The sequence below is a fragment of the Canis aureus genome, chromosome 24 (assembly GCF_053574225.1).
Source record: "Canis aureus isolate CA01 chromosome 24, VMU_Caureus_v.1.0, whole genome shotgun sequence".
Classification (NCBI taxonomy): domain Eukaryota; kingdom Metazoa; phylum Chordata; class Mammalia; order Carnivora; family Canidae; genus Canis; species Canis aureus.
Genome location: NC_135634.1, coordinates 31,851,869 through 31,864,376, shown reverse-complemented (window position 1 = coordinate 31,864,376; position 12,508 = coordinate 31,851,869). Strand labels below are relative to the sequence as shown.

At 43.9% G+C, this 12,508-nt stretch overlaps 1 long non-coding RNA gene across 1 annotated transcript in view; it reads left to right on the top strand.

The window, feature by feature from the left end:
* The window catches only part of LOC144296004 (uncharacterized), a 40,344-nt gene that overhangs the window by 24,791 nt on the left and 3,045 nt on the right, over nt 1-12,508 (top strand). The window lies entirely within an intron of this gene.

Below are 12,508 nucleotides of genomic sequence, written 5' to 3'. Positions count from 1 at the left end.
ATATATCTGTGGGGAGGGTGGGAAGAATGTCTGCTTCTCTCCTTGTACTTCTACCTTTGTTCATAGAAAGGAAGAAACTTTGGATTTCTTTTCTTTTCTTTTTTTTTTTTTTATTATTTATTTATGATAGGCACACAGTGAGAGAGAGAGGCAGAGACACAGGCAGAGGGAGAAGCAGGCTCCATGCACCGGGAGCCCGACGTGGGATTCGATCCTGGGTCTCCAGGATCACGCCCTGGGCCAAAGGCAGGCGCCAAACCGCTGCGCCACCCAGAGATCCCGTGGATTTATTTTCATTGGTGTCCTTTGCTCGTAAGGCCCCACCTCTGCCGAACTGAGGAGAAATGTACACTCTGCCTGGTTGTTTTTGGACCTTATATTCTTAGTGGGCAGGTTTCCACTCTTCTTCCTTCAGTTCCCATCCTCATTGCATTGTGATCAGAGCTTCACTTGGAGAAGTAGGTGTGACCATAATTATACTTTCAATTTTAGCTTTCTTTTTTAAAAAATATTTTATTTATTTATTCAGGGGGTGGGGTAGAGACACAGTCAGAGGGAGAAGCAGGTTCCACAGAGAAAGCCTGATATGGGACTCGATCCCAGGACTCCAGGATCATGCCCCAGGCCAAAGGCAGGCCCTAAACCTCTGAGCCATTCAGGGACTCCCCCAATTTCAGCTTTTTTACCAGTGCCTTGTTCATAGGGCTGAATGGAGTGGGCATTGGAGTTTGTTCTTAAAATCTGGACACTTCTTCTTCTTCCTCTTTTTCTTTCTTTCTTTCCTCTTTCTTTCTTTCTTTCTTTCTTTCTTTCTTTCTTCTTTCTTTCTTCTTTTTATTTATTTATTTTTAAAGTAGGTTCCATGCTTAATGTGGAGCTCAGTGTGAGTCTTGAACTCATGACCCTGAGATCAAGATCTAAGCAGAGATCAAGAGTCGGAAGCTCAACTGACTGAGTCCCCAGGTGCCCTTGGACATTTTAGACTCAAACAAGTTGGTTTAAGAGAGCGTAGGTGGAGGACACCTGGGTGGCTCAGTGGTTGAGCTTCGGCTCAGGGCGTGATCCTGGAGTCCTGGGATCGAGTCTGCATTGGGCTCCCTGCATGGAGCCTGCTTCTCCCTCTACCTGTGGCTCTGTCTCTCTCTCTCTCTCTCTGTGTGTGTCTCTCATGAATCAATAAATAAAATCTTAAAAAAAAAAAAAAAGAAACCATAGGTGGGAACAGAGCTCTAGGGGATGAATAAATTCTACTTTGGTTCTTGTCTTTCTATGCATAGTTCTTGCAGAAAGAACTGCAGAATGCCCTATGGTAGCATTCAGGAGCCCCAAACTCATCCCAACCCCTTGATGCTGCAGTGAGTTAATTATTTACTTTGTCGTGTACATATATTATTTTTGAAAAGAGGGTGTGGATCAGAACATAATAACGGAGAGAAGAGTGGGCACAGAGAGAGTGGTTTTTCTGTCCACCTACGACAGAATAATTATTTTTCACAAACTCTGTTGGAGGCAATTTACATTTATAAACAGGAGAGATAATAATAATTGGCTCACAGAATGATTTGGCATTAAGAGGCTCTTTGAGGAAACTGGCTCACAGGATCATTAAATGGTTAATGTAAAAATGCCAAAGAATAGAATTTCAGTAAGAAACTTTTGCAGTCTAGAACAGAGACTAACAAACTCAGTGGAAGTGGAGTGGTGGTAGGGAGTCAATGTAATATAATATCAAAAAAAAAAAAAAAAAAAGGATCACAGTACTACCACACATATTCCAGAGGAGTGGCTGCACTAGGAATTAAGGATGAACACTTCTGCTCCTCGGAAATGGTTTCTGCTTTGTGCCTATACAAAGTGGTTCTATGCGGTAAGCACAGAAATTCTTTACATGTTTCAGTCTGATGAGAAAGTGTTACCATTATACACACAGATGGGCTTAGGCTACACACTAGTAAGGGGCACAGATGGGACCTGTGGTGTGCTGAAGGTGGCTGTACAGGCTCCAAAGGGGCAACCGTGTCCAATCTGTTCCTCAAGATATGTTCTATGATGTCATGTTGGCCACTTGATATCTGTCAGTGTAGGAGAATTTACATCACAGAAATTGGCAAATACACCACATGGTATGCTTTTTTAAAAATGTGTTTTCCTCTGACATATGGTTGCTAAACTTTTACTGACACATCACTGGTTAGGATTCAAACCCGGACAATGTGATTCCAAAGCATTTTGACAAAGATGCATGTTTTCATGTCAAATTATTGATAATAGTACCATAAATTATAATCAGTGGCAGAACTGATCATGTCTCCTTTGTTTCTGTCTTCCATAGTTTAGATCCTGGGGCAAAAGCTAAATTAGTTGAAAAGAGAAGTCATCAGCATAACCCAGTAATGCTAGTCCGCAAACTAGTTATGCCACTTCCAAGCTCTGGGAAAATAAAGCCTGAGCAACTGCAAACTTTCATGTATCTCCGGATGCTCTTCCATCCTGTATCTGCCTTCCACTGCCCAAGCTCGGGGGGGGGGGGGGGGAGGTCCAGGGCCACCATCATGACAACTGAGCCATCATGACAACTGAAATGTGACCAACAGAACATCTGCAGGACCACCATTTGGCAAAACCCAAATCAGTATAGGAGATGTGACTCTATCATTTGATTTAGACGCTAAGGGTTTTGGGTAAAAAATATAATGACCCTTCATCACCAGGAGGGCAGTGGTCATCTTTGTGGGCAGTCACACTGAAAATTGCTGGTTACCAACTAGATGTCAGGCATTTTTCAAAACATTTTACAGACAGTGTTTTATTTTATTATTCCAGCAGTAATATGAGTGATGTATAATAATCAACCCTGTCTTTGAGAAGAGAAAACTAAGATACAGAAGGGTTGAATAACTGGCTTGAGATCATATAAGTGGCAAGTGGCTGAAGGAATTTGAAGCCTGTGACAATCTGACCCCACTGTTCTTGTCCCCAGTGATGCCATCATGATACCTTGAGGGAATGGGGCTCAGAAGGTAATCCTGAGCCTTGCAGGTTCTGAGAACGTGGTCAAATGAGAATCTCCACTGAAGAACTCCTGTCAAATCAATCATGTTGCCCATGACCTTCTCCGACCACTAGCCTCCCTAACCTATTGCCTTGGCTTTGGGTCACTTAATATACCCAGCCTTAAAGACATTCAATGTTCTCCTATGCCTGATTCCACTACCACATTTCCCTCCCTCTAATCTGGATGATGCTGTTGGATTTTGGCTCTTACCTGTGCTTGAATGCTGCCAACCAGCATATTTTACATCTGTGCTCTTTGCTGGTCAAATCCCAACTCTCCTTCTCTGAGCTGCCCACTCCACTTCTCAACTGACATGTTAACGATACATTATGATCAAAGAACCAGGGCGCTGTGTGTCTAAAAGAGGTTTAAAATATTTTATTAGGGAACATACATCAATATTCAACAACGCTTAAATATTATGGCATCCATATTTAGAAGGACAATATAAATGCTTATAACCTGAACAGTCACTTTATTAAACAAATAAAATAAACTCCTTTTAAACAGTGAACTGTATGATTCATAAAGTATATTTTTTCAATAATTTATTCATCTGCTTAGGAATATGTACATTTGTTTCCTTCAAAAAAAAATAACCGATGTGATTATTCACCACATCACATCATAAAACAAATGAACCTGTAAAAATGGGCATGTAGAAAATTCAGGAACACATAACCAGCACATTTCAAAGATACTGAATCGATTTGAAAGGAATTAGATGCTTCAGAAGCCATTGCAGTCAGCCTGGGTGTCATATATATGCATCAATACAAAATGCTGCAGCAAGTTCAAGTATAATGACTCACATACATGAACAACTTAGTCTGACTTGGGAGACAATTCTCTTTTACAGCATAGATCACATACCAAACTCAGCAAGGCTCAGATGAATTTTGTTTGTTCCACGGAGGGCAAGGTCATGATATCAACTCAATCAACCAAATACTAAAACCTGGAGAAGATGGCGTAGTCCACAAATACTGCATAGTTAGAAAATGTCCCTGCAGGGACCTTATTCACCGTGACAATTGCAAGGGCTACAGGAAAATCATAGCAGCTAAAATCAGCCAGTCAGCCCACATTTGCTTCTCTGGCAAAGTGGAAATGCCATGTTTGTATTTTGAACAGATCTAATGAGTAGACAAGCAGAAAAGCTGCAGTAAGCCAGGAAATGTTTTTAAAGCCAGGTTCATGTTTAAATGGCATCAGCTTTATTTACTAAAATATAGTTTTAATTTCACAGACAGAATGAACTTCCAGAATTATTTTCCTTAGTTCCAGCAAGTCAAGTCCTTCCCAACTGCTAATTGATTGTAGCAGTGCAGCTACACTCAGGTCTCATTTTATTTCAGTTGCTCCCACCACATCTGCTGCATTGGGTTTGCAAAATCTGCCAGTTACCCTTTGCTACTATAGCAGTGTCTTGATACCCACCTTCCAATGATGGATGTTGTGAAAGTAGCCTCGAGGGACTCTAGTGATTCTAGTGATTTATATTCTGCATTTTTGCATGGTGGGGAAAACTCCTTTTTAAAATATTATATGACATTTTTGTGCTAAAAACAATTCTTCAATTTTAAAAAACACTGAATTGCATCATGTAAGATTTACTTGCAAAGACTTCCTAAGCATTGGGTTATTCTTATGGATTAGCCACTTCATGTTCAACAAATGTTTATTTGCACAATGAGAAATAGACTTTTTTTTTTTTCTGTTTAGCCATCCCACTGTAATGCTGTGTGCTAAGCCTTGAAAACAAAGAGAATCAGACAACTGAGAAACCAAGGCCTTTCAATATTCAGTCAAGCCTAACATAGGAGCTCTAGCAGGAAATCCCCTGGCTCATAATTTACGGGTTCTTCCTTGTTTCATCCTTGGCTTAAACAAAGTAGGAAGAAAATCAGGCATGATTTTCCTGCATGGGACTTGAGGTATGAGGTTTGTAGAGCCAACTGGCTGCCATGAAATAGAAAGCTGATTTCCATGTGACCTGTCAAGCTGGAGGGAGAGGCAATCCCAGCACGTGTGTGAGGTTCACCAGTCCCTGGGCCTTTGCATGGGTTCAGTCCTTAGTTGCTTGGAACAACTCCTTCTGTTTCCCACTCCATTTTGTCCTCCAGGATCCAAATTAGAAGTCACCTTTTTGAAAAGCCTAACTCCAAGGGTGGCTTGGGTGCCTTACACTAAACTCTTTTGGTTCTGTGTGAATTCTTGTGCCACAGAGCTTTACCACATTTTACTATAATTGTTGACTTTCCTGTCCTCTCCATAGACCTTGAGGACAAGGACCATGTGTCCACCCTTGTTTCCTCCACTGTCTGGAGCTCTCCTTGAATATTACAGAATGGACAGAGGAGCAAAAGACTGCTGTGTGCAATGACAGCTTCCCTTGGAAAAAGGTGATTTGGTTATGCAGCATGGCTTCCTCAGCTTTTATGGAGGTGCTAGAATTTGAGGGACATGAAGAGAACTTTAGTGTTTAATGTTTAAGAATGCAACAGGGGAAGTCGTCCTGAGCAAAAATTGCACTATTTTCTCCCTAAATGCGTCTTTCTGTCTTTATATCCACAGTCACTCCTTAAATCACTATTGTCCCAGCACTGACAAGGGTAATATATTAGACTTGTGTCTTAGATGAATGCTTGATAAATAAGTAAATCCATGTGGCAGGTAAGACTTACAGTTTTCAGAGTTGGATTCAAAAGACAATGGGTAGCAGGAAAGGGACCTGGGCTGGGCACCTACTTCATTGGGCCGTGAAGACAGCACTAATGGACATGAAGTTGGCTTCATGTAATGAATGAGTATATGTTCCCTCACAAAAAAGGCACATTGACCTTTAATAAATTATGTTAATACTTTTAATGTACCAAGCATCATGTATCAACATGACTAAGATTGTACCCGTTTGTAGAGTGTAGAGTAAGAATTCTTACTACAAACTCAACATATCCGTTTTCACGGTTATCTTTTACTTTGGTAGAGCTGGTTCTTTTTAAATGGAGGCCCATATTTATTTCCCTGTTGGTTAACGCAGTTCCGTTCTGGTCCCTCTGAGGTGATGTTCTCAGTTTTCCTTCCCCTAGCACTGAAAGAATGAAAAAACTTTTAAATGTGGGCCAACACCAACCCATTCACCCTTGCCCATAACTCGGCTTCCCAAAACCCAGAAGACCAAAATAGCCATAGACCGTGTTTACACAAAGCAGAGTTGGGCCAAGAACTTTATCCCCGAAAGTGACTTTCCCCTTCCATGTAAAACAAGTTTGAGATTCCGAGTTATGAGAAACCATTTGGCAGGGAGATGGTGGCAGGTCCCTGTCAAGCACAGCCTCTGAGTATGGCTGCCTGCCCCACACAGACTGAGCCATGGGGAGTGGAGCTTGCAGTATGGATTTTCCTGTCAAGCCACCTGCATGGAAGGGGCCTGCAGATCATTTAAGAGGCTCCATAGAAGTACCAAGGTTCTCACTGACAACTTGAAATTAGAGCTGAGACTGAGTTGATGTTTCCATGATGTGGGTTTCAGTTTTGACTGAAATAAAAACTGCCTATGGGTCATGACTGGGAATTTGCTGTTTTATCTTCTAAACACTCCTGACAGTAACCCAGGCCAGGTGGTGCCCTATTTCTTTAGATGGTTTTAAACCGAAACCTTGCTTCAAATTTTCTACTGCCGTCCAGTGGCCAAAATCATTTCTCTTTCTCATAGCATCATTTCCATAAACACAGACACACATCTTTTATATAATGACTGCATGCTACACAGTGTCTTTCATAGAACAACCATCATAACAAAATACTTCCTACTGCCAAGTAAGTAGTTAATTTGAAAGAGATTACAACCGCTGGCCCTCAGACAGGTACTCTTGTTCTGGGCTGCCTATAATCTGAGAACTTGGTGAAAAGCTTCAAAGTAGTTCAGTGAGTCTGATTTTTAAAAATTAAAGCAGAATGCTCTGGTGAGGGTATTTCTAATCCAAAGAAAATAGCATAGTTGTGGTAGGCAGTGGGGGCGGTGGGGGTGTCGATAACAGAAACTTGGAATTTGGTGCCTGCATTCTAAACTTAGGAATGATAGCCAAGCAATGGTACCACACCTCTTGTGACTTTCTCATGAAAGACTAATTAGTGTCTTGAACTGGTAACGACCCACTTCTGGACACAGATCAACCCGAACTGGGATTTATGGAAAGCAAAGTGAAAGACTTAATTCCATCTTTTCCTGCTTGTGGAGTTCTCAGTGCTTTAAGATACCTTAAAGGTGTTATAATAAAGTTGTATTTATATAGCATTTGGGAGGGGAAATGAAGACAGAGAAAGAGTACTAGCATTTATTGGGGGGGTCTACTATGATTCTGTGCGCTGTATCAGCCCATGAGGCATTTTTATGTGTGCCAGTTTATTTGCTTACCTCATTTCACAGTGGAGGAAAATGCAGTCAAAAGAGGTCAAATGACTTGTTCAGGATGTCTTAGGTAATAAGATGGGGCCTGGAATTCAGCCCAGGCCTTGTGGCTCCCAGTCCATGGCTCTTCCCACAACCCTACTGATAAGATCCTGCTAGTTCTCCTCTGATGACTGGTTCTCGGTGGAAGAGGTAAGGTCAGGCCAAGCCAATGGCCAGGACAGGTGAATTAAGTGCAGGAAGAGGTCCTGGAAGGCTCAACTCTTTCCAGTCTTTGTCCTTTTCCTTACTCCCTGCAGACTTTACTCTGTATTCTTCTCACACCCATATCACTGTACCGGTTCTCTGTGAAAACGCTTCTTTTGTAAGGTGACTGTAAAGTCTTACATTTTAGAGGAGCTGGATGGCCCAGGCATTTGAGCATCTCTTGATTTCTGCTCAGGTCATGATCTCACAGTCGGGAGATTGAGCCCCACAACAGTCTCTTTGCTGGGTGTGGAGCTTGTGTGGGATTCTCTTTCCCTTTCCCTCTGCCCCTCTTCCTGCTCATGTACTCTCTTTCTCTCTCTTTTCCAAATAAATAAATTAAAAAATAATCTTACATTTTATCATTTCCAAATGTGCAAAGGACTTGGCACATAGTAGATGCTCTAAACGTATTTTCTCCTACTTAAACTTTATACCTCATCACAGTGCATCATACGGAGCGCACTCATTTCCTTGTCTGCAATATTGGGTTAAGTAGGTGTGGTGTTACTGGAAAGTGGGCTGCCTGTGACTTGTTATACCCTAGAGACAAAGGAGCTATTTTCTTCCCTCTGCATTTGATGAAGAAAGCATGTGTTTTGATTCAGGCTTTAAAAGCTGAAGCAAATTTTCTGTTGCAGAATGTCAGTGAGTGTGTGCTGAAGTTTAGCTATCAGGGTGGCATGTGATGTTCAGGATAGGAAGGCAGAGGGTGAAGTGAGCTCCTGGAGATGGAGATATAAGCAAGTGTGGGACCCTCCTTTTTAATCCAATTAGCCCCTAGACAATGTTCAACTCCCCCTTAAGAGAGTATGTAGAAAACTAAGAATTATTTAAATGTTTGTAATACTTGCTTGTTTTGCTCTTTTTTTTTTTTAAGATTTTATTTATTTATTCATGAGAGACATAGAGAGAGAGGCAGAGACATAGGTAGAGGGAGAAGCAGGCTCTCCGTGAGGAGTCTGATGCGGGACTTGATTCTGGACCCTGGGATCATGACCTGGTCCAAAGGCAGACACTCAACCACTGAGCCACTCAGGCAGCCCTTGTTTTGCTCTTAAAAAGATTTCATCACTTTACTTTTTTAATAGCCTTCTTGTCAGATTGCATTTGGGCACCCTTTATTTTTGATTAAAGCTGCCCATCCACCTACCTATTCATCAAAGCTCCCTCTTTCCCTGCCCTCTACAAGGACTGTCATCTCTGCCAGGACACACGGGCTGGGTGGGGGAGGTGCTGCGGACTGCAGAGCATTCATCCTGCTGCTCCCCAGCTTTTGATTAATGAGCCAGAGGCTTTCCAACCTTTGAAACTTCAATTAGCCAAGCTGCAGAGCTGAAACCTTTTCATTATGAAGATAAAGCTGGGTTTAGCAAAAGGAATGGAGACCAGACTGGGGAAGAAAAACAAGTTTTTTTCTCCCTTCTCCTCCTCCTCCTCTTCCTCCTCCTTCTTCTTCTTTCTTCTTTCTTCTTTCTTCTTCTTCTTTCTTTTAGTGGATAAATCAATAAGCCATTGCTACACTCAATCAAATCTGTTATTGGATGGTCCTGATCCTTCCAAATGAGGGTAAATGTTCTTTGCTTCTCAGCAGGAACCAGCAGGAACCAGGCAGGAGAGAAGATATCATTCCATGGCTGCCAGGGAAGTACTATGCCAGCAATCAATTTGTCTACTATAAAAGGCTTAGGTGGGGTTGATGAAACAGAAATGGGACTGAATTTCTCAAGAGAAGCAAGGTGACCAGGCCAAGACACTCTAAAGCCACATGGTATGGACAGCAGCACTCGACAGGCAGGAACTGCCATGGCTAAGACCCTAAACTAGAGGCTCTGAGGGCTGGGGCAGGACTACTGGGAGGTGGTCTCAAGAGGATTAGAATTAAAATGCCTTTGAGCAGGGAATGGCTGTTTCCCACTCATATCCAATCAAGTTAAGTGTCGCTTCCTTTCCTTTATTCTTTCTAGGTTGTGAGACATGGTGTAGGAAAAGCTACCTGAAGGCTCATTAGCACCCATTTTCCATGCTGCTATTGACATAGGGCAGACATGACTGAAATGGCGTTAGGTCCCCCATCGCTGGGATTGGGGCCCCGAGGTGATCACAGCCTACGGCGTGCTCCTCTGTGACCCATTTCCTGGCACTGGGTTCTGCTGTTGATTCTTCACCCGATTTTACCGCATCTCACCTTGCTTTCAGGGTGCAGGGGCTGTCCCATTCATAGACAGTGGTCTGCTTTCCTGGATGCAGAGGTCTCCGAGATTCAGTGCTTGCCTGACTCAAGATAGCAGATAACTTGGGATTCCCCATGGCTGTGCTCTGCACTCTGATTAGAATCCCACTATAACTTTTCAGAAGTCCTATTACTACTTGAGCCTTCCTGGTGGGGCATCTGATATTTCCAAATGCCCTGTGGACCTGGTCTCCCAGCCCCTGCCTGTAACTAGTGCTTGGCTCTGGTCCCTTGTCTCTTTTTGCTCAGCAGGAGCAAGGATCCTTAGCTAGGATCCCTCGGGGGCCGAGGACAGTTCTGGGCATCTGAAATGTCATGACAGCTCCCTCTCTCCAGGAGTTTTAATCTGGTTGAAAGACAGAACTTGTATGGGTGCAAAGTACTTTTAAAGTGAAAAAAAATATAGATTTTTAAAAAAGCAACAGAAAGATAAAAAATAGAGTGCACAATTAACTATCGAACACAGTTTAGAGACAAATACTGTAGGAACTCAGAGAAGATAGTCAGGAAGGGCTGAATCTGAACTTTTGATTTGGGGGAAAGAATTGTGGATAAGATTTTATAGGCAGAAAGGAGAGAATGGGGAGAATGGTTTATGGGGTAAATTGTCCCTTCCCAACCCCAATTTTATATGTTGAATTCCTAACCCCCAGGACTTCAGAATGAGACTGCATTTGGAGAAAGTTTCTTTAAAGAGGCGGTTAAGGTTAAATGAGGTCATTGGGGTGGGCCCTGATGCAATCAGGCTGTGTCCTTAGAAAAAGAGAGAAGAGGGAAGAGGGAAGGTGATGTACGGACACTGGGAGAAGGTGGCCAGCCACAAGCTGAGGAGAGAGGCCTCAGAAGAGACAACCTTGCAGACCCTCGATCTCAGATGTCCAAACTCCAGAACTTTGAGAGAATAAACATCTGTATTGAAGCCTCCAGTCCGGGGTACTTTGCTTTGACGCCCCAGCAGACTACCACAGGGGGGTTACACATGCATGGAGCTGTGTCAGCAAAAACAGGAGAGGACCCTCTTCGTAGAGGAGAGAGGTTCCTGGCACAGAGTTATGATGAGAGAATAGAGAGAGACCATGAACAAGTTCCAGTGGCAGAGGAGCTGGCAGGGACGGGGACAGATGGGAGCACCAGCCAAGGAGCACCTGTCACCTGGTTGAGTTCTGTTCAGTTTTGCTTAGGGTATGCCTTCTGAGGGAGCAATCATTGCTTAATGCTAACCTGAAACCAGGTTTGCTTTGGGATTAATCACGTCTTGAAGGCACTAGGGCCTAAGAGAGAGAATGAAAGGTAAAGGCACACAGAGGCTAGAGACAAACGATGCAGAAGAGAATGAGAAGGTGACATCGTAGGGCTCAGTAAAGACTTCCAAAATGTCAGAGCGAGAGGTGGCGACTGGTAAAAGATGTGCTCACCCATGGGTGGGCATGGAAATAACAGGAAACCACACTTGACCAGCAGCACGTTGTGTCTGCACCTGCCTTCAAGTGGAACTGACAAGTGCAGAAAGACAGTCATGGGGGCACAGGTATAAGTCCTCACGGGGGCGCCCATCTCCTGCCCAGGGCTCCCCGAGGCTTCAGGGACACCAGCTTGCAGTCTCAGGCCTGACTTGGGGAGGGGACAGAGGAGCTGCGGGAAGCCCCCTTTGCCACCCAGGGCAATGCACAGAGCAGGGTATCCATGGGAACAGGCACCCTCTGGGGCCAGGGTACCTACCCCATCATTTGTTGCTTGTCAGTCTGAAAAAAGTAGAGGGTGAATCATGGAGAGAGAGGCAGGGACAAGGAAAGGAGACTGGGAAGGACGGAGGGACAGGATCAAAGCTGAAGGGGACGCAGAGAGGAAGGGTAGCTGCCACAGAGCACCAGCCCAGGCCTTCCTTTCTGGGCCCAACCGAGGCACTGCTGTTAGTACCAATATTTTTGATAGTGTTCCATTATTTCATATATTACTGATGTCATTATCAATATCTGCAGGTCCTTTCTCATCAGTTCTGCACCTGCTACCATCCCATGTTCTACCCCCATCGCCCCGGCCCTGGCCCTGTCACCGAGTCTCAGGTCTCAACACTGTGGACCTTGTCCTAGGCCACCAGAAGGGCACCCCTCGTTTCCAACTGACAGCATCTGTCTCCCCTCACTGCCCGAGAGGACGGGGACGGGCATGCTAGCTTTGAGAGTCATGGCTTCATCGTTGCAGGGGATGGCTGAATGTTTCTCCATGGCAATGTCATTTTTAGTCTAGTAAGGTGATTTCAGGCTTAAACTGAAATGAGAAACAGGGAAAGAAGAAGGAAAAGGATGAAGAAGAGAAGAAGTCCCGCTCGAAGTGAATTTTTGTCTTTGGAAGATGTCCCTCCCCTCCAACATCTCTTTCTGTTACCCTGTTTCTTGGTGATCCCCAAGGTGGACCCTCAGATGTCCTGGCACAGGGTACCACAGTCAGAAGTCCTTCCCAAGGAGCCAGGTATGGCCCCCAATGGCCTCTTGGGACCACCACTTCAACAGGCTCCAGTGCTCCGGGAGGGATTTCACATCAGCTGTGGGCAAATGGCACC